Source organism: Alligator sinensis, unplaced genomic scaffold (genome assembly GCF_000455745.1).
Source record: "Alligator sinensis unplaced genomic scaffold, ASM45574v1 scaffold343_1, whole genome shotgun sequence".
In the NCBI taxonomy this organism is placed as follows: Eukaryota; Metazoa; Chordata; order Crocodylia; family Alligatoridae; genus Alligator; species Alligator sinensis.
Genome location: NW_005841947.1, coordinates 1,591,684 through 1,614,584, shown reverse-complemented (window position 1 = coordinate 1,614,584; position 22,901 = coordinate 1,591,684). Strand labels below are relative to the sequence as shown.

Sequence of the window (22,901 nt, the reverse complement as noted above, 5' to 3'; positions counted from 1 at the left end):
CAGATTCTGCTCATTTTATTTACCTGCTCTTTACACAGCTTGCAGCTGATGTGACAGGCCTGGTTAAGGTGTGATTGAGCGGTATATTGGGGATTACTCCTTTGAAATTAATGGAGATACATGAATATAGACATGATGCAAGAAAAGAGTTGATCTAGCATATGCAGTAGTCAGCATTTGCCTTCATGGTGACATCTGCAATAAGGCATTTATTTCCTGAGGGCCTGCCATTTACCATTTTACTGGCAGTTTCCTTAGAAAGCAGTGGGATTGGCTAATGAAGCAGCCATGCCATTTGTCAGAAGAATGAAATTTGTCTTGAAGTTTGTGTATTAGGACCACATTGGAATTGGTGCATGGAGTTTGAGAAGGGCGACATGAAAGAAGCCAGACTAGTTCCACTTCACAATTCTTTGCTCGGTGCATCTCAATTGATTAGAAGCACAAAGATAGCACACTTAATTCCCAGCCTTCTCTTCCAAACCATATATGCTTTTTCTCTCAGTCTCCTTCATTGTTGCCCTCCCACTCTCCAGCAGGTGACGGATGCACTTGTCTCCCAACAATGGCAAGATTTTTATTCACTTTGTATCTTTTTTCTGTGATCCTCACCAGGAGGAGGCCACCTGAGTGTGCCTCATTGTGAATGATATGCTGTTAATCTTGTGCTTAAGAGTCCTGGAGCTGACAGCTGACTAGCATTAGGTCACAGCACTGAAGTGGGCTGGAAATCAGCTCTTCTCATTACAAAGTTCCAACAAAGATTCAAGAAAGGTGGCCTGAACAGCTATACATATTGACTCTCCTGCCACCATCAGATTCCCTATATTATAACAACTTTCCACTTTGCACCTTTGACCTGAGAACCTCAGCTCACTTTATGAATAATGATTGAACATTTTACCCTCCCCACAGAGTATACAAGTCACCCCCCCTTTCATAGATCCATTATCTGAGGTGCAAAATTGGCTAGGGCTAACCTGGGAATAGAACCCAGGATGTCTTAGTCTTCACTTTCTAACCTAAAACAGAACGATTCTTTTCCTGTCTCAAGTACATTCCATTAAGGAATAAGTTAATAAAATGGCTTTTGTTGTGGAATGACACTTCCAAAATCCATTTCAGCAGATCTGATGAAGGAAAGTGGAGGCGAAAGCTCTCCTGCTAAGTTAAAGAGGGGGGGGAAAGCCCTTGGCACTCAGCATTTGGGTTCTAGTCCAGAGTCAGACAGAGATTTGCTATGGAAGTCATGTCTCTGTTTTTAAAACAAGACTCCTTTCCTGTATCATGGGGAGGACAATTGAGTGTTCAGATTCCTCTCAGGTGATTGGAGAGCCTCAGGTAAAAGAGCAGAGGATAGTTATAAAATAGGCTGGCAGCATTTGTTTAAAATGCTTTATCTTGTTTTCAGATGAAGGTTTTTGTAAAAAGGTCTTAGTGGGTTCTTCTGATGGAAAACACAGGTAGAAATGGCTCTGTGAGAGAGGATCTTGGATATGGGCTAAGCAATTGGGAGGAAGGAATCTTGATGGCAGAGGCAGGTCATGGATGCCACCACGCTCAGACAAATTAAATGGACTGTATTCAATATACACAAGAAACTTGCTCAGGTATATTCATATCTTGAAAGCAGCCAAGTTTGGGGAAAGGCTTAAGGTGAACTCTGATCATTTGTTTTTAGTGAAAACAGATCAAAGTAACAGGGCGACTCTCTTTGAAAGTGCAGAGTGCGCACTCCGGGTGGGGAGCGGGTTGGGAAAGGCATATTCTTAAATGCAGAGTGTTATATAAATGCAAAAATTAGTCATGTAGTTTCTTTTAGATTTCCTAGACCAATTCAGTTGTGACAACTTAGAGGTTTGTTTTATTTGCTTTGGTATAGTTCATGGAAAACACTTGTTGCATTTCACAGACATGGTTCAGTGTGAGCAGTGCAGCAGGGAGCTTGGTTGGGTTCACATGCATGTCAGCTCCAACGTACTCTGAGTGCTCCTCTTCAGGCTGTTTCTTCACTCAAGACAAGTCAGGAACTTGTGGATTTTTTGGCCAGGATCAGCCCATGATGCAGCCTTGCAGCACTTTTTAGCGCTTTCTTTCCCTGCCCTGATTCCAGCTTACCTTGTGGTATCTGCAGTCTATTCTGCTCAAATCAAATGTTGCTTTTCTACAGAGAGAGGTCACTTCTTGGGTCAACCCTTTTAAAGAGCTCCCATCTCCTCTCCAACTAGCCAGGAAAGAGGATTGGGTGTACTCCCCACATGGGCTTTAGGCCAGGAAGGGAGGGACTGAGAATCCTCGTTAAGATTCATTATACTTCACCCGACTTCTGTAGAGAGAGATAGTTAGCCATGTTAGTCCATTCATAGCATTTGATGAAGAATTCTGTCACCTAAGAAAGGTCATGCCTCTGAACCAGAAATCTCTAAAATTGCCCCCTTGCCCTGCCTTCTGCCTGACTTCTGTGATAGACTTTGTGGTTCCTTGGATGTCTCTGTCTGATTACGGGTTCTCCAGAGACTTCCCTGACACTCCATCTTCCTTCTTGTCTGACCTCTTCCAAAAGGAAAGGTTGCACTATGGAAGTGTGTAACCCAAGTCTTGCATCCCTCAATGGATTCCTTGCGGCCTGAAGAACAGACACTTGCCTGACACTTCCTCCCCCTTCTTCATAGCTCTTGATTCTCTGATTGTTCTGCCTCATAAGCATTCTGATTACCTGAGATGGAGCTTGGATTTTGATTGCTCATGGTGAGACTGGGGAGCCCATCAGGCTTGAAGCTGAACAATTCAGTATTCCATGAATTTTGTTTTTCCTGCTCACTTAATCTTGCCCCTATTAGGGTCCATTGTAATACTTTCCAGTAGCTTGCTGCTGATGCTGGAAGGGTTTTCCAGTCTGTGTTTCTGTTTAAGTGGCAGGATGCCATTTGCTGATATTTCATAGCCCCTCTGCATAGGTTGTGCACCAGGAGCAGCAGAATTTAGCTCATAACTTATAGCCCACTTGGCATGACATGACATTGTTAAAAGCAGTGGAACTTGGTTGTAAGAGCAGCACTTCAGTTATAATTCATTACCTCATTTTGTGGCTATACCCTTATCATTGGCTTTGAACAAGCAGTGCGTTATTTTAGCATTTAATCTTCCATTAATGGTACTGATATTACTGAGATAACCGAAGGCATTATCTGTGGGACAAGCACTTTGGTCATGTTTTCATTGTTTTTGGAGCTATGTGTGTTTTGGTTCTGTCCCCCTCAGAGTTTCTGGGGATTTTGATGGCACTCAGTATAGCCAGTAAGAAAACACTCTTCATTTTGTCCCCAAAGTTTTTTTTCTTTGTTTCTTGGTTTTGCTGGAGGAATCTGTGGAAGTCTTGTATGTGAAGAAAGAACTGCTTTGTCCTTTTAATTGAACAATGCGTTGATCCTTTGAGAGCGATTTCTTTCTCTCAAGTGTTACTCACACATTAGAGTTAAATAAAGATTGACACAGGCATTCTAAACAGTGAAAAGAATACAAGTCATGTCCTCAATGAATCCAGTTTTAACTGAGAAATTAGGTGTTGCTGACGTCCTCATGCTATTAACTCACCTGTTGTCCTTAGCGCCCTTCTGGAGAAAACAGCACAGTTGAGGCAATATATGTGACAAAGATAAAAAATGAGGGGGAGAGACAAATTATTCCTAAGGAAAACTTAAAATACTACAGGATTCCTTCCTGTAGCATCTGTATCATCATGTAAGTGGTGATTGCTGTTTCTGAGGCAGGTAGTTTTCAACAGTTAAGAGTGGGGGCACTGCATTTAATGTGGAATGAAGGAAAAATGGGACTAGCATGAGTAACAGGTACATGTATGTGTAAACAGACAAACAGAGGGCTGACAAAAAACCCTGAAAAGGAAAAATATTTTCCCAAAGCATATTTTAGCTCTTTTTTTTTTGTACTGTGTTTCACAGAAAACACAAAAATGGTCACAGACCTTAACTTTACTAATGCATAACCTCTTCATCTTTGTAGGATTTCTCATTTTCTTATTTCAAGCTGTTCCCATTTTAAGCTAAGTGCAAAAGGCTTGGAGAATACATATGAAATGACTTTTGAAAGTGATGTGTTTGATAAACCTCCCTCCTTTTATGTAGCTAAGTAGTCCCTGTGAAGAGGGTTTGGTATTATACTCTGACTCCTGAAATCTCTTTCTGAGTAGACTAGGTTTATGGAGCTTTAAGATCAGCATCCTTAAAGTTTTCCATGATGGGGACCACATCTGAATATGAGGGTGGTTTTCCTAAGGACCCCCCCACCCTCACCCCTCACCCCCTGTTTGTGATCAGGTGGTGCACTTCCAGCTAAGATTTCCAGTTGCCCAGGCCCTCTCTGACAGCCACAGCAATTTCTCACAGAGAAAGGTAAAGTATTTTTATGTATTTTCAGCAGCCTTTTTAATGCAATTTAGCAGCTGGAAATAAGATGAGCCAATGCCATGTGACCAGCCAGCTCTCTGCAGGCCTTTAGCAAGTGCCCCACCAATGGTGCATGGACCACAGTTTGAAAACTGCTGCTTTAAGAGAAATATTGGTAGTGCATTGCTTTCCAAAAGTACTCCAGAATAAACACTGCACTGGAACATTTCATTAGCATTTTGAGAACAATAAAGAAATGCAGGGTATAATAGGCTAATATGTTTAAGTGGCCTTGGTAGAACCTTACTTAACACAGTGGGATTTTGTACAGCATGCAGAGGTAGGAAATAGTTCTGTACACATTTACTGTGTAAGACTTTCTTCTTTTGGGCTGCATGTGGTTTAGAGCAAAGAGAAACAACTTTCTTCCTGGAGTTCACCAATGAAAGAAGCTTTTTTTTTTTAAAATACAATATTTGGAGAGATTTATATTTGTCCCTGCAAAGGTCAGGCCTCTGACAGTCTGGCTTGTTTTTTGTAATGAGGACGTCCAGTAAACAAGGACAGTGACAAGACTGTCAGCTAGTTATGGTCTTGGTTTGGATTGAAGTTGTGGTTCAGAAGATGGACATTTGCTATATTGCCTAAGCAAGGGACTGAGTCATTACTTGACAATATAAGCATGCTAATATCATAGTACAGCAGCAAAACTCAGTGTGTAGTTCAGAAGAAGAGAATAAAGAGAGAGGGAGATGCAGGTCCAAATTTTGTCCCAGAGCCTTGGCATGAGGCAGAGTAGCATTGACCTATGCTATCCCAGAGTGAGCTAGCTGTAAGGTTGGTGTAGAGTCCCTCAGCATGCAGGAGAGACAAGGTTTCTTGTGGCCATGAGTAGCTAGTTCTGCCACATTAGAACAGGAACTTGGAGTTGGGACCCCTTGGCTCTGTACCTGTATCTCCTAATAATATAATTAATGGAAGCTGTTTAGTTCTCCTGTGCATTATTTCAGTTATCTGTTAGAGACAGAATACATTTATAAAAATCTTTTGGGACTCTTGGAGGAAAGACTCTGAATACAGTCAACCAATTTCTACCCTGTTATTGTACCTAATTGGCTTTAGTAAAATTTGAAAGCATGCTTTGGTCAAGTAACTATAAATTATTATTTTATTGTTTTATTTTATATAGTAGTACTCTTATGGATTATGTTTATTAATTTAAATCCAGTTATGTAATAAGACAATAGATGTATATAATGGTTGAGAGTCCCATTTTTCTTCTTTTAAGGTGATGCTGAGACTTGGATTAGACATCTGATTACCTAACATTACATTTTGTCTCTTTCTCTCACTCCTGCCTTTCTTTCTTAGAGGCAGCTCCAAATGTGTGGAATATCAAATTCAAGGGGTTAACATTGGGGGTACAGACAGAAGTTACATTTTTTTGCACGATCAGGTCCCTGAAAGTGTTCTACAACCGTACTATGACACATGCACAGCTTAAGAGCACTTTTAAACTGGCCAATTTCATGAAAAATTAACCCTTCTCAAATGAGGCATCACTTGAAGGTGCTGTACTTGAGAGCGCCTTAGGGAACTTGTTCCATAGGTTTAATTTGTCTTGTGATCGGGGCTGGGCTGATGCCGCTGAGCCTGCCTTTGGAGCTGTCAGCAGGAAGGGAGGGAGAGCGAGCTGCCAGCTGGGGTTTGCCCAGCTTGAACTGGAGGTGGGGGGGCAGTGGATTGGAGCTCCCCTACCTCATGCCCCCTCAACTACCCCTCTATCTCAGGCTGGGCAAACCCCAGCTAGCAGTTCGCTGCTTCTGGCTTCTCTCCCCTTCCCCTCCTTCGTGCTGGCAGCCTCAGAGCTGGGAGGGAGGTGGGACTAGGGAGAGAGGTAGCTCTTCAGCTGAGGAGAGGGGCTGCTCCTCTGCTGGCCGTATGCCTTCAGGCAGGCTCGATCCCCCCCCTGCCCAACCCAAAAGGCAAATGTCTGTTGGGTCGGTGTCGGTGGGAGGGGTGCTGTAACTCATGGCACTTAATGTAAAGTGCTATGAGTTATAGCAGGGGCTTGCATGGCTGTCCGTGCTTCAGGAGTTTGTCTCCTGCCAAGCTTCTTATCTTTTGTGAGTACTTTTAATTAGAAGACAGATCCAAATTTTGTCTCGGAGCCTTAGGATGGGGCAGAGAAGTGTTGACCCATCCCATCCCAGAGTGAGCTAGTTGTAAACGGTGCTATAGAGTTTCTCAGCATGCAGGAGACACAAGGCACCTTGTGTCTGTGACTAGCTAGTTCTGCCCACCTTATTCCTACCTATTTTAGGTGCTTTTGTCCTCAGCCCCCTGACTTTGGGTGCAGGGAAAGGGGAAAACTTCTCGAGTTCTGCCCCCTCAAAGAAGTCACAATTTAGCTCTGTAGCTTACTTTTTAAATAAATAAATTACAGCCTATATACCTAAAATTATATCCTTTCTATATGAAAAGGCTCTGTTCACCAAAACATAACTAAATGATAGTTGTCTCAGGTTTTGGTGACATTATCAACAGCTAATGTGTCAGTGATGGTTTTATAACCTCAGTGCTCCTCAGCTGAATAAAGATCTTAATCCTACAAAATGTAGCTGTTCATATTTTATCTGTGAATATTACCTTTACTGCCTTTCCACCATGGCCTTAAATATTTGCTCTCTGCTTGCTGATAGCACACAAATTTAAGTTCAGGAAAGTTCCAAAAATCAGATAGGCTGGTATTAGTTTATATCCCCCTGACTGAAGGTTACCAGTTTTTAAAATGCTTTTTTTGTTGTTCATGAAATTCAGAAGCAGCTTTGATTTCAAACACGAAACTTGGCAAATGACTAGTCCATAATGTGTTCTAATCACTTCTGGTATTTTGGAAAGACGTGAAAATGACTGAGTTCATTATTTTATTTAGAAATCTAGTTACCGTGCATGGACCTCAACTCTCCTTCTCCTGCCACAAATCATTCTGAAAGATTTTTAGCATATGGTCTTATAGTTCCTGACTCAGCTTCTATACCACTGTAAGTGGTCTTCTTTTTTTTTCCTTTCTTTTTATTTTTAAAGCATAGTTTTGTTACAACTTCAAGAATTCTGTGCCAGGTTCACTGAATTTGGTCCTGTGTTGTTTTGTTTAAATATAGAGTACGGAACAAGTTAAATGTATCTCCTCATCTCTCCAGTACATTCCTTTATTAAGTTAGCTTTGTTCTGCAGTGCAAATGGGGCCAAAGTGAAGTTCAGGCTCAGCACTTGTTACTCTTGAACAAAGCTTTGGGATCAGCAGAGATGCTGGCTAGAAATCTTGCTTAACTTCCTTCCTCTGGTTATAACACCTGATCAGAGTGAGGGTAAATGCTCCAGAGGTATAAATGTGACTACAGTTTGATGCAGTGGAGAATTTGGCCCGAAGTTCTTGGAAAACTTGCAGGACTTGTTTGTATGTGATCAGTTCAGCGAAGTGTTGAGTGCTCTAGTCTGAGTCTTGCAAGGCAGTTAAGTATTTCAGCTTTTCTGCCTCCAGCTAGAATGGCCCCATTTTACTCTTTCTGTAAACCTATTAATTGATTCTTAAGTAAATCTAGTGATTATGCTGTTACCTAACTGATTAGCTGATCTAAGAGATGTTTGCCAGTCAAAAGGGTTTTTTTCCCCCCCTCTGCTCGTGTTTTAATTAGATTGATCCTTCCTCCAACTCGACTGTTATTCCCTCTTCTAATACAGCCAATCATCAGTATTAAAGCTTGCCTGCTATTTTCTTGGTTCTGCATTCTTTTCTTTGAGAAATTTAGAATAGATCTGGATCCAGTCCAAAACAGAGAGTTTAACTGCCCTAAACTTTTAGGAAGTTCAGAATGTGGTCTAGAGTTTTACCACTTGTGGGCTAATTTCTAATTTGTAAAGAGTTATTATCTCTGTAGGTGTGGAATTTACTGGGAAAAAAAGCTAAGGTTCCTTGTTGTTCTGGTGGTTTTTAAGGTTGAGATCAGAGTTACAAGGCAGTCAAGAGGATCTGAAAGCTAGTTTCTATTAATTTCTTTGGAAAGCTCATCCAAAGATGTCTAAGAGATAGGAAAGTGCCTTTTTTGCTGACAAGGTCACTCTAAGACCAAGTTTCAGTCCCCTCATGCAAGAAGATACTGTTTGAAATCCATATCCTCCTCAGGTCCTGAGCTTTACTACTGCAGTTACATAAAGTGGAACAATGCTAACCTTCTGGGCATGGTTTTCTCTATTGTGCAAGATGAAATTGGCCTCACACTGTAAGTTAATGGTCTACTGGAAAAATAATATAAAATATGCCCAAGCTAAAAGTATATATCTGATTTGTGTTTCTGCCCATAGTAGGACTAAATTCAAACCATGTTTAACTGGGTAAAACTTCAGTCACTTCAGTGAAGTTATACCTGTTTTTTCTGGTCTGAATACAGCTTTCCAAAGTATTGCCTTTTTAAGTTAAAACTTAGCATGTTCCCTTTTCCAGGGAAAATTCCTGAGATCCTTTCTCCCAGCCTGACCCCCAAAACCATGAAAGTTAGTGGAAATACTGCCATTGGCTTTAATAAACTGTAGATCTGATCTTTGATGATTTCAGAGGGAGTTCTGACCTAGTATGGAATAAGAACTTTTAGATTTCCCATGTATCTTTTTAAACTAGCAAATCTAGTTCTTGCAATTGCTATCACAATGCTAAGATTTCATTTAATCTTTGAACCCTTTATAGCCAGGTGATATAATTTTGGAATGTCGAGATTATCACTGTATTTCTCTGTTGGTCATACCAAAGCATTGTGAAATGGTAATACAACCTCCTTAACCTCTGTTTAATCCCAGAATACCATACTTTCTTTTTCCCTCGTGGCATTGCACTAAGACTTCTTGTTCATTTTATCAGTAGATACTCCCTATGTTCTTTCTTTATCATAACTCTTTCCTAGATAGCAAGTCTTACTTAATATATGCCCTGTATATTATTTTTCCCTAAGCATATTTTGTTACACTTATGTTTGACTTGACTCTTTTCCATGTTTGTCCTGAGTTCTGAGGCATTTTTTTAGAAGTTGAAAAAATGAACTTGGCCATGATTGTACATATTTGTAAAAACAAAGGAAATTCAATTAAGAGGAAAAAAAATGTTAGTACAGGTTTACTAGGGAATATGGCAAAACTGAAATTAAGGATGGGAAAATTTAAGCTGATTTTCAATCAGAATCTACTTGTTCACTGTGAGTTGTTTTAGGTTTACAGCTGTCTCCCAGGCAAAGTGGTCTCTGTTTTTGGAACATTTTAAAGACAAACTGAATGGACCACTAGATACTGCTGCTAGAGGGGTATATTCTTGTATTGGTAGGTAGGTAAATCAAATAAATCTTACACTTTTTGATTGTTCCATGTTTGTTCTGTGAATGTTTGGATTGAGTATTTAAAACTGAAAATTAAAATGATCCCATTAACCTTAACTACAAAACACCCTTAGAAATTACATGCGTTGTAAAAGTGTAATTTTTACACAGCAGTAATATTTCAGTAGCATGTTCTTCCAAGATCTTGCTGTTTCACAGACATTAAGAATCAGATGGGCCTCTGAAAAGCACAGCTTTTCAGGGGATGGGAGAAAGAAGGGCTACTATTTATGCTAGTGGTTGCCAAAAGGTGTGCCTTGGCACAGTGATCTGTCACGAGAATGACGTTAGTGTGCCACAAGATCCCCCTGTATGAAGAGGCAAATGCTCTTGTCCCTGTCCATCACTGTATGCCTGCCTCAGCCACTCCAGTGGTGTATGTGCCTACCCCTCTGGATACTGCTGCCATTTCCACTGCCTTCCCATGCCTTTCCTTACCCACAGGCAGCTCCTTTGTTATCCCCCTGCTTCCGCTTCCTCTGAGTAGCTTGCTCAGCTGCGAGTGGGTGGGCAGGCAGATTTCAAGTTGGAGATGCACTTTGGAACCCCGCTCATCCCCTCCACTCCTCCCATGCTCCTGGGGCTGGAGGAGGAACCTCAGGGGTGGTCACTGGTGTGTGACACCCTGAAGAAGCAGCTTTAGCTAGGCTGTAGTGAGGCAGGGATATTTTTAGAGCTCTCCCTACTTCTGGGGTAGCCAGAGACATTGGTAGCAGTAGGTGGGGGCTGCTGCTCTTGCCCCCTGAGATACAGACCAGGAGTGAGGAGGGGGCAGATAGTGGAAAGAGCAGGGCACAATAATGTGAGGTCCTGCTTGCACTGCCCTTAAGTGGCACCAGCTAAATCAGTGATTCTTTAATTTTTTAGCCTCAAGTCCCTCCTCCATACCTTTTCCTGAATTGAGATCTATCTCAGGGATTTTCAACTGGGGTGCCACAAAATTCAGAAAAGTTATGGAGGTGGGTTTTTTTTTATCAGTACATCTCAGCACTGGTATGGTTTTCTCTAACGAGAATATGGCATATGTTTATGTATTCTGAAGATATGTGTGTTTGTATTATGGAATCATAGAAAATTAGGGTTGGAAGAGACCTCAGGAGGTCATCTAGTCCAACCCTCTGCTCAAAGCAGGACCATCCCCAACTAGATCATCCCAAACAGAGCTTTGTTGAGCCAGGCCTTAAAAACCTCCAAGGATATAGCTTCCACCACCTCTCTGGGTTCCAGTGTTTTACTACCCTCCTTGTGAAAAGTTCTTCCTATTATCTGACCTAAACTTCTCTTGCAGAAACTTGAAAACACTGCTCCTTGTTCTGTCTTTTTCTGTCACCACTGAGAACAGTCCAGCTGCATCCTGTTTGTAACTACCCTTCAGGTAGTTAAAGGCTACACACACACATACACATACCTTTTTTGGTATAACAGTGAAGTGTGCTGCCAATTTTAATCCAGAAAAAAAGAGTCTACCCCAAGTATCAAAAGTTTGGGAAACACTTCCATGCAGATGTAGTGATGACTATTAAATATATGTAAAGATACATTGGGCACTGTGAAAGACTTGGTGGATATGCCTACACCTGCACATTACTGTGCAGTAACTGAAATTACAGCGCAGTATGGGCATGCATCTACATGTGCATGCCCATACTGCACATTAAATATGGTGACTTACGCTGACTTGAGTGTAAATTTCAGACCTGCAGCACGCAGGTCTCAAATTTACACCCAATTAGTTGGTGCGTAGTAACGCACATATAGACGCATTACTGCGCAGTAACCCAGGGGCCCTCCCTGGTGGGTCTGTCCTGCCATTAGGGGTCAGCCTGAGCCCAGCTCTAGAGCTGCTGGCTGGACGCCTCTCCTGGCTTCAACTTGGGTCTAAAGTTAGTCCCATGTGCTGGCAGCAGGCAGCTGTGATGCCGGAGGCTCGTGTTCCCCCGGTGGCCACAGGGGCACATGGCAAGCTGCTTTGACCTGGGACTAAATTTAGTCCCAGATTGTCTGCACATGGAGACACTGGCCTATTCCCACTTACTGCAAAGTAAACTTAAGCCATTGTAAATGCATGTGTAGACATGCCCAGCAAGAAGCACCCCTTGATACAACACCACCTGTATGAAAGAATAGCAAGCATTAACAATAGTGCTGACTGGTAAACGGGTGGTCTAGTCCCCACCCAGATGTCTGTTCTTTTGGAGTGGCAAATACTGCTGGCAGCTCCATCTCTCAAATGTCCAGAGCACTTGCAGGCAATTTTTATCCACTGAGGCTCTGTCACCTCTTTCTTCTGTCTAGAATGTTTGTACAAGAGGCCATCACAATAGCCAAGGACATTTTTAAGTCTTTGAATCAGGTAAGCATCTGTTCCCCCACCCTCTCAGCACCACTTTCCTTGTCCTCTGTGCTCAGAGGACTCTGCGCCTCTCCTCTCTCACTCCCTGCTTCTCTTCCCTGGCTGCTCCTGCTGTCCTTACTCTCTCTGAATATCTCAGGGGAAGGGGGAGCTCCAGAGCCACTCCTGCCTTGCTTCAGCTGAGCTGTGCAGGGAGCTGGGCTTAGCCAGGGACAGTGGCAGTGGAGGGTGGGTCCCCCTCACCCTGTGCCTGCTCCTGGGCTAGGAATGGGGCCCTCTGGGGCAGCTGGGGACATTGGCAGCAGTAGGCAGGGGGAAGTGGCAAATGAGAGGGAGGGGACATGCCAGAAGAGCTGTGTGGTGGATTCCTACTTGCTTTAGGGCCTTAAAAATATCCCTAGCTTTTGCTCCCACAGCATGGTCTGAAAGAAGGATAGACATTGGCCATTGCACCTGCTCCAGTTCTGCCGCTATGGAGTATGAAAAAGCATGCCGCCTTTCATGGCAGAAAGCAGCAGTTTACAACAGCTAAGGACATTATTCTCTGGTTTAGGACAGGAAGTGGAGAAGAGTACAGTCCCTTATGGAGCTGTAGGAGAACTAAGGAGACTGAATGTAATCACTTGAAATGAAATTTGGCTGTGACTCCAGGATAATACCCCTACTCATTGAAAAAATGCCAGAGGCCCTTGAATGGCCATGAGTGATCAGGACTTTGGTTGCTGGTTTCATTTGCAAGGCAGAGTGTCTGACAGCTTTATTCTCTTGATTAAAGAGTAGTACATTGCAATGCTGTCTGGTCACTGCATGAAAACACTTGAAAGTTCATACACAAAGGCCAGAGTTTCTTTGTGGGATCCTAAACTTTGAATTTTTGGATGTTTATACCATGAAAATTTTAGCCCTTGCATTTAATTTAGATTTTTACCTTTCATTTGCATGAAATACTATCCCTTTTCTGGCCCAAACACATCTCAGTTATCCTGGTCTCTCTATTTTGATTCTATTCTTGGTATCATTCTTATCTTTGAGCCAGCTACTGGGTTGATTACCCTCAAAATTTAAGTTCTGTTCCCAGGCTTCAATGGAGTATTTAATAATAATGGTCGTCATACATTTTGGTGTGGCATCCAAGTAGATTCCACCCTCTCTTCTCATCTAATACCATTGATTAATAACTCATTGCTTCTTATCTGTCAGACCATTTTTGTCCACCGTATTGTATTATTATCCAGACCATAATTCTCAAGTCATTCTATGAGCTTCCTGTGTGGTACTGTGAAGGGAGGTCTTGCTAAAATCCAGACAAATTATATCCACTACATTTCCTTCGTCAGTCCAGTTTGTCAGTCCACTGACAAACATAGGACTGAAATAGTTATTGATGTAAGTTTCTCTGTTAAACCAGAATGAATATGAAGGTGCTACTGTGACTATATGATACAGCCTGCTTCTTAACAGGTATTATTATTTTATGCACTAAAGATAATTTGAGCCATGGGAGATGATATCATTCAACAGGAGCATTAGGGCTGTGAAGATCAAAGCATTATCAACCTTGAAAAGAACCAAGAAAGGCTTATGTACCATAGTGACTTGTTAAGGGCATAAGCAAGAGTTCTCAAGCTGTATTCCAAGAGATGCTCAGAGAATGTCAGCTTCCGAGCTGCCTTTACAGAAAATTTGATCTTTACTGAAAGAATTGTTTGGGCAAGGCCTTGAAAAAGCTGCATGCTGTCACTGTTCCTGTTCCTTGGGAACATAAACAGGATCTAGGGACAGCTTGTGCAAGAAAACAGTTGGAATAGGGAATATCATGATTTTCAGCAGCCAACTTGATTGTCATCATCACCCCTGCGTAGGAGGGAAGCTTCAAGAGGCACAGAGATGAATGCTGGGTCCCACCTCGGCATCAGCATGAGGAATAGTTACAGAGCACTTTCAGATTCCAGGCCAAGGCTTGCCTGCAGTTCTGAAGAGATTTACTCTTCAGCAGATTGAAAAGTGCTGCTACTATTGTTCATTAACAGCTGGGTTGCTGAAGGGCTTCTTGCTTCACAATCTCAGCATTATGAATAACCAAGGTGGGTGGACCATGGTGCTGGGAGAACCCAAGAATCGCAGGCAGTAGGGACCTGGCATTGCTATTGCAACAGACCCTGGCAGTGACCACAATCATTAGTTTTGTCTAAATTTTCATTCTAGCCTGCTGTTTTCAGTGTTCTGTCTCTGCTCAAAAGTGGCCTTTTGAAGTCTGAATAAAAATAGTTCAACCACTTTGAGATACAAGACAGGTAGGGGAAAATATCCCCTTTCCCTGATTAAAGTGTGCATGTAATGTATACATTAGCAATAGCATATACATCCAGTTGAAAGAGCTAAGATTTGACAGGTTAAATTCAGCATGGAGATAGTGCATGGCTTTGGTGGGGGGAGATTTGATTTTGTTTTGGCAGAGCTTGGATCTTTAGGAAAAAAATCATATCCTGAGTATGCACAATGGACTTTATTGACTAAACTCATCAGAGACACCAAAAGAAAAATGCCGTCCAAGTATATCTCCACCTCCAAAGATATTGCCTCCAAAGATACCTCACCCAAGTGGCTGTGTCTTGGAAGGGGGAGCTTCAGGAAAGACATCTATGTATTTTTAAATTGTAGACAATGTTCCAGTTGAGGACTGCATCCCTATTCAGGAATAATCTGCAAGCACATACATAATGTTAAGTACATGTTTAAGTCCCACTGATACATTGCAAGCCTCAACCAGGCAAAAGGTTGGGTTGGTGTTTGTACTCATCAGGCATCTGAAGAGATTCCAGCTAAGGTTGATATTCCTTGGTCTTTGTCTGCCTATTGACTTCACTTTCCATCTACTTGTACGGCTCTGTGATATCTGTGCAGCTTTGCTGCTGCTGGTGGTACTTTTTTGGAGGGTATGTTTTCACTATTTTCCTGTGAGGATGAGAAATGCTGCTTTCCTGTTTTCCAGGCAGGGTACTAATCCTAGGGCCATATTTAAATGGTAAACTTACCATGGATTGTGGAGGTACCCGTAGGCATGGTGAGCTACCTCCTCAGTTGGATCCGCACAGTGCACCAGGTGGGTTAATGGCATTGTCATTCAGCAGTGCCCATTTGTCTTTGTGAACACTCCGACGCTGCTTCTGGTTTGCATGGTAACTCACCCTGAGCAGGATAGCATGCTTGAGGGCACTGCTGTGGGGCGCATCAGGTTTATTCTGTAGACATAGTCTGAGGTCACGTATCCAATTGTCCCATTGTGTCTTCAAAGTCCAAAAGACAGGGAAGTTATTCTGGGCCACATCCAAAATCCATTTATTGGGTCCAGGTATAGGGATTATTTTGCCTTTGTGAAGCCCCCTTGAAATGAATAGTCTTCAGACAGTTGCTGAGCAGAACTCTCTCAATGAAAAAGTGAGTTTTCACCTGAGTCAGGAGTGAAGACCTCAGTGTTTGGGCTTATGTGAATTTCAGATGCATAGTGTAAACAGCTACACCAAGAACCCTATCATCAGGGATCAACAAGTCCTACTGCCTTTGCCAGAAATAAGACAACGGATAGGATTTAGTGTATTAAAGATGATTAATTGACTGTTGTTTTAAATTGTTAGTGTATGAATTCCATAGGAATCAGAGGTGATGCACTGCTTTGACCACAACACTAAATCACAGATTGTTATTCAGGAAACAAGTTTTTAAAAAACCATTGATCCAGCACTATAAATGGTCCTGATTAACCTATTGCATTTGACTCTGCATGTTCAAAGAGAATCAAACCCTTTGAGACTCAATGCATCTCTTCAACCAAGAGACAGGTTTGCAGAGAGCTGAAATCTTCTAAAGTGCATTTTTGATAGCAAATGATTTTTTTTTTAAATTGAGTGAACTTAGTTCTCATTAAAGTGAAGGACAATGAAGCACTGATTTGAGCCAGGCGTGGCAGAGATAGGTGTATAGAGCTTCCACCATGCTTTTCTGTCAATGGCCAGGGACAGACATTCAAAAAGCCTGAGCCTGAATTGATTCAATCTTTGCAGGTTAGTCTAACCTGGCTAGGCTAAATCAGTTTTGTGACCAGACAGACTTCCCCAGAAATGCAGGCACATTCCTGCAGTGGCTCAAGCTAGAAGCTGGGGAGCACTAGAGCAGCCCTCCCTTCCCTTCAACAGCGCTGAGCTGAGGGACGGGGGGGGTATGGCCAGGCCCTGGCAGAATGCTGTGATTAGGAAGGGGCTCCCTCCCCTCCTTCTGCTCCTGAACAGCCCAGCAGGGGTGTTTATCACCTCTAACTCAGTCTTTATCTCCCCATTAAGAAAACAAAAGGACATTACCAGCTACCTGTTGATTCTGCCTTTGTCCAGTGTGCCACAGCATGGAGGTAGCCAGTTTGTAGTCTGCTAGTTAATGCTGAGGTGTCTGTGAGGTACAGGGCCTGCTTAGCAGAGAGTGGGGAGGGGAGGGGGAGAACAGGCAGACACTTCTGTGTAGGCAGGGAGCAGAGGGGAGGGGCCAGCCCTGCTGTGGAGCAGAGAGCCTTGCCCAGCCCAGAGAGCATGCTGGGATGCTGGGGGAATCTGACTTAATTTAAACCATCAAGAGGTCTGGGACAGACATTTTATAAACTGATTTGAGCCAGATCAGTTAAGTCTGATACTACATTCAACCAGGTTTATCTCAAACCAGTTTCAGCCATTTTCAGACTGGTTTATGTGCACTGAACTTCTGTTCTGTTACAGGTTTAAATCAGTTTCTGATCACTTCAACCAGTTTATGTGTAATGTCTGTCCCTAGCCAATGTGTTTCAGTCATTCTGCAGCAGCCTTGCTACTTCGGTTCTGGGTTCCACATCTTGATGGGACATAGCAGTGACCAAAGAGGAGGTAGAATGTGCTTATCTCTGAGCTTTATACTTAAAACATTTATTGGGACCTAAAACTTCTAAAACTCAACTAAAGTGCCTCAGTCCTGACCTGCAGCCCTCCTCATTCTTGCATTTTTAACTCCCTGGGCTGTCTGTGAACAGAAGCTCACCAGCCTTGTGTGAATAGTGTGCCTGATAGGCACAAGGGGATTAATGCACAGTGTGTAGCTAAGACAGCTCTGTCTTGCCCCAAATTGCTAATCATGCTGTCTTTAGATGAGGAACGCTAGTTTTGTGGTTAAATAAAAAAAAAATCTTGCTTCTTTTCCCAGCTGAAACACAGACTTGCCTTGTGTAAATAATTTCCCCTCTTTATGTGTTGGTTTCCTCTATCTGTAAAATGTAGATAAATATACTTGTGCTATGGGGTATGAAGAATCTGTGTAAGGTGAATGGAGCCCCTTTGGTGGACAGAGTTATTAAAAAAAAAAAAAAGGGAAAAAAAAAAATTATATTGTTCTTCTCATCCTTGCCATATTTTCAGTAGTTTTTGATCCAGTTTCTTGGCCAAGTGATGTAGCTAGAATTACCCTTCACAATTTGTTGGCTGTATTTGTTATATATCAAGTTTTATTTGTTAACTATGGCTATTTTGTGCAAATTCTTCATGCTGGCAATTAATTTTTTTGAATTGGTAGATCTTGGGCTCAGTACTCTCGTGTCAGAGACCTGGGCCACTTTGGGGGTAGAAGGTCCTTTTCCCCAATTGCAGCACACCCTATTTTGCAGAGTAGCAATGGACACTGCTTTTTTTTCTTTTTTTTCCCCCTTCTCTTTCCTTCTAGAAAAATGAATGTGGGGCTGGGATCCTACATGAAGTGGGAATTTGCTGTTGGAAAGACACTGGGGAATAAAATTTGATTATGTTGAAAATTAGCCCTTAGGCAGGGACCAGGCAGGTTGCAGGAGGCAACCTTTGGAAGTTGGGATATTCTTAGAAAAAGGGAAGAACACTGCTGCAGAAACAACAAATAGAGCATAAAGGTCTCCTTGGTGAAGAGGACCAGCACAAGTTAAGACCATCAGCATAGGATTTCAGCAGTGCATAGTCCTTGTATTTTGCCCTCAGAGAAAGTTCTGTGTTTTCTCAGCCACAATCTATATTTTTTAAGTTACATGCATTTAAAGGAATAGCTTCTGGTTTCACACATCACTGCCCCATTCTTTTTCCTTGGCAGAAAGCCAGCAATACAGTCTTTGAGATATTAGAGAAGAGTTGGGGACTTGGGAGAAAGAATTGGTAACAAAATTTGGCAGCTTGCTTCACTGGCCAGGTCTGGCATATGCACCATTTTGACTGATTTCTACATTGGTGCTAGGCATATCTTACCCGTTTTGCGGTGTAAAGACAGTGGTACAGTCAAGACTTCTTATCAAAGTTCTGCCATTGATTCTACATGACCAGGCACTTAATTGCCCTGTGCCTCAATTTACACATCTCTAGAACCAGACTTATCCATGCTGCTATGAAAGTCATGAAACTGAATTATGAATGTTCACAAAATACAGTGAGATTTGGTCAATGCAGTGTTGCCATGTTGTGTGCTTTCATAAAGGCCTGGTAGCAAGGTTATCTGGGGAGACTGTTGCTGTACTATACCAATATGTGGATTCCCTTTTTTCTGTTTTAATGGTGTTTGGTCCTCCATCCACCAGCACAGTTTCTACCAAGTTACCAGTGTTGAAAAGAAGTAAGCAAAATCTTACAATAAGTCATGTCATTCACATATATATATGTGTGTATATGTATGCCTGTTTGCACCAGCATCATTTGTATATGTATTTGATGTATACATGAGCGTACAAATCTCACTTTTTATAGGGCTCAAATAATTTGACAATAGATTACTTTAAAATACCCTGCCCCGCCCCTCAAAAATGAAAAATCCCTCAGATAATTTAGGCACAAAGTAGAGGAGGGTTATAGTTTCATAGTTGGTAGGGTTGGAAGGGACCTGAGCGGATCATCAAGTCCGACCCCCTGCTGTGGCAGGAAAGAGTACTGGGGTCAAATGACCCCGGCCAGGTGTTCATCCAGCCTCCTTTTAAATATCCCCAGGGTAGGAGCCAGCACCACTTCTTTTGGAAGTTGGTTCTAGATCATAGCTGCCCTGACAGTGAAGTAGCGCCTCCTGATATCTAGCCTGAATCTACTGTCTGCCAGCTTGTGACGTTTATTTCTTGTCACTCCTGGAAGCGCTCGGGGGGAACAGGAACTCCCCCAATGCCTGCTGGTCCCCCCTGACTAGTTCATAAATGGCCACTAGATCCCCCCTCAGCCTTCTCTTGTGGAGGCTGAACAGTTTCAGGTCTCATAGCCTCTCCTCGTAGGGCCTGCCCTGCTGCCCCCTGATCATGCGAGTGGCCCTCCTCTGGACTCTCTCCATGCTGTCCACATCCCTCTTGAAGTGCGGCACCCAGAACTAGACACAGTACTCCAACTGTGGCCTAACCAGTGTCACACAGAGGGGGAGGATCACCTCCTTGGACCTGCTTGAGATGCATGTGTGGATGCATGACAAGGTATGGTTGGCCTTCCTGACCGCATCCCCACACTGTCGGCCCATGTTAATTTTGGCATCAATAATGACTCCAAGATCCTTTTCTGCCTCTGCACTGATGAGAAGGGAGTTCCCCAGTGTGTAGGTCTGCTGCTGGTTCTTCCCCTCCCAGGTGCAGTACCCTGCACTGGTCAGTGTTGAAACCTGTCCTGTTCCCATCCACCCACCCCTGTAACCTGTCTAGGTCCGATTGTAGCCTATTCCTCCCTTCTAGCATGCCCACTTCTCCCCATATCTTAGTGTCACCTGCAAATTTGAACAGGGTGCATTTTACCCCTTTGTCCAAGTCGCTGATGAAGATGTTGAACAGTGCAGGCCTGAGGACCAAGCCCTGCAGAACCCCACTGCCCACATCCCTCCAGGTCGAATAAGACCCGTCCACCACCACTCTCTGGGTGCGGCCCTCCAGCCAGTTAGTGACCCATTTGACTGTGTAGGTGTTGACACCACAGTCTCCTAGTTTTTTAATGAGAATGGGGTGAGAGACCGTGTCGAAGTTCTTCCTAAAGTCCGGAAAGACTATATCCACCGTGACACCTGTATCCAGGGGTTTGATGACCTGGTCATAGAAGGCCACCAGGTTGGTCTGACAGGACCTGCCTCTAATGAACCCATGCTGGTTGCCCCTAAGCATAGTCTCCCCTGCTGGCCCCTCGTGGACATGTGCCAGGATAATTTTCTCAAAAAGCTTCCCTAAGACCAAGCTAAGTCTAATGGGCCTATAGTTTCCTGGATCCTCCTTCCTCCCTTTTTTTGAAAATGGGAACCACATTGGCCCTTTTCCAGTCCTCCAGCACATTGCCAGAGCACCATGAGTGCTCGTAAAGCCGTGCCAGAGGTCCCGCAATAACCTCTGCTAATTCCCTCAGCACTCTGGGGTGGAGATAGTCAGGACCTGCTGATTTAAATACGTCCAGTCCCTCCAGATGTTCCCTGACTAGGTCCTTGCTGACCCTAGGCCTGGATGTGCCTCCCACGGGGCCTACGGGTGTCCCAGTGGGGGGATGACCAGGTCCCTACTCAGAAAAATGGAGGCAAAGAAATTGTTAAATAGGTTAGCTTTGCTGTCTGGTGCAATGACCAGATTTCCTAGCGTGTCCTCCAGAGGCCCCACATTACCCGGTACCTTCTTTTTACCCCGTATGTATTTAAAAAAGGACTTCTTGTTGTCCTTGATCAGGGTAGCTAGTCCCAGTTCCATCTCCGCCTTGGGCTTACTGACCGCCCCCCTACAGCCCCGAGCAACAGAGGTATATTCCTCTCTGGTGATGGCCCCTCCCTTCCAATGGGTGTACGCCTCCTTTTTAGCTTTATATATAATAGTAATGACTGGGACAGATCCATACATTGATGACAGGCCTAACATCAAGTGTCAGTTTTGTATAGCTAAAACTCTGGCTGTTCATAATTGGGAGGTGGATTCAGCTCTGAAGTTTATAGCTTGGGTCTTTATCAGTATTCTGCTAGCAAAGGGGGTAATTTTGTGAATGAGTAAATTTTGAAAGTTTTATTGGATTTTTTTGACAAAATAATTTTTCTCAAATTATGCGTCTTTGTACTTTCTTCTGTGGGGAAAAAAAACAGTTTTATTATCTTGAACCCAAATGCTGATAATTTATCACAAAATGGTAATTTTTTATTTTGGGGTGTTCTCTTTTTTCTTGTTGTTAGAATGTTGATATATGGTAAGAAGAAGAACCATAGGTTTTAAGTGTTTCCATAATATTTAAGCTCATACTAACGACCTAACCCCTGAAATTTTAATATCATTCCAACTGTATCTTGAAAAATACATATATATTTATTTTGCAATTATTCTAATTTTATTTTGCATCTATTCAAGCACTCTGACAATCTACAGCCACCATTTCTTAATCTGCTGTTTTGCCCAGCAAAATAGCATTTATTTTTCGTAGTAAATTCACATCAGTTCTTTTATATCTCTTAGCAAAATTATCCAAGAGCTCTGCATCAGGTATACCTTGGGAAACAGAAGATTTCCTCTTTTTAAACTTGCTTTTCTATCTTTTCCTTTCAGTGCAACAGTCGGAAAGTGGTACATGCTGTATAACTGATTAAAAAAAAATTGGCTGGCATCATGTAAAACCATGTTTCCTCTTTTGGTTTGAACATTCTGGTCTTAACAATGTCCTCATTTTGATGAAATTAACTGGGGTTTTTTCTACAGTCATTTGTATGTTGCGTTGTCTTTCTGTCTTTTTTTAATTGTTATGCCTAATTTATTTTTATAAGGTGGATTGTTGGAATTGAGGGGTAGGAGGTTTCTTTCTATATTATTCTGTGATCCTTTAATTCAGAGGTATATTTTGTTATTTTGAATTGCCTTTTTTTCTCCCTCTTTCTTCACTGCATACTACTCTGGGAAGAGCTCCTTTTAACAAAAAAAAAAAAAAGCCACGCTTGACTGATAATGCATTGCTTTGGATGGTGAAACATTATGAAAGTTTAATTTTTAATTAAATCTGAAATACCAATTATAACTGAAAGAGATTTTAACCTGTTTCTTTTCAGACTGCCTGAAGTTACATTTTAGATGCTGAAATCACTGCACCTTAAAAACAAAAAGATTAAGCTGCACTGCATTCCTGTAAGTAAAACCTTTTCTGGTACCTTTTGTCAGTGTTTCTCTGAATACTGCACACACAACAAAAGTGTTAGCACAATAACTGGACTTGGATAAAGGTCAGAGTGCCCTTGGGTGGAATTTCCAAATTTAAATGACTTTTTATTAACCACCCATTCCCCTCCCTGCCATCCCGAAATAAAAATGGTAAGTTTTACTAGACCTTTACCATCATCCCTCCAGATTGCTAATTCTTTCTGCTTTTTGTTTTGAATTTTATTAGGGATGGTGTGTGGCTTTGTCTCCATTAACATACATTTCCTGTCATCCTGTCACTGAGAATGCCTATACTTTAATGCAGAGATAATAGAAAGTAGCAAAAGATTCTCAATGGCATCAACTATAGAGTATGTTCTGCTCTATGATGTCATGAGAAATTTTTCTTCTTTGTTGTAAGAAAAAATAAGAAGAGAAAGTTTCTGTTGACATCCACAACTGGATTCAAGTGCCTTAAGACATTGGTTGGGGTCAGAAGTATATAATTACTCTGTGGGTATGTGCATGTGTGCACATGTGTACATACATATATGTGCATGTGTTCTCTACCGTGTCAGCAAATTGTTGAAATAATA

The 22,901-nt window shown here is 42.4% G+C and overlaps 1 protein-coding gene across 35 annotated transcripts in view; it reads left to right on the top strand.

Moving 5' to 3' along the window:
* ZBTB20 (zinc finger and BTB domain containing 20) overlaps positions 1 to 22,901 on the top strand; it is a 621,054-nt gene that overhangs the window by 183,853 nt on the left and 414,300 nt on the right. For 33 of the 35 annotated variants that reach the window (XR_003093196.1, XM_025199647.1, XM_025199650.1 and 30 more), the window contains one exon: positions 22,218 to 22,293. The exons of the other annotated variants lie outside the window; for them this stretch is intronic. The gene's annotated coding sequence lies outside the window, so the exon portion shown is untranslated. The remainder of the gene's footprint in view (positions 1 to 22,217; positions 22,294 to 22,901) is intronic. 35 annotated transcript variants of the gene reach the window in all.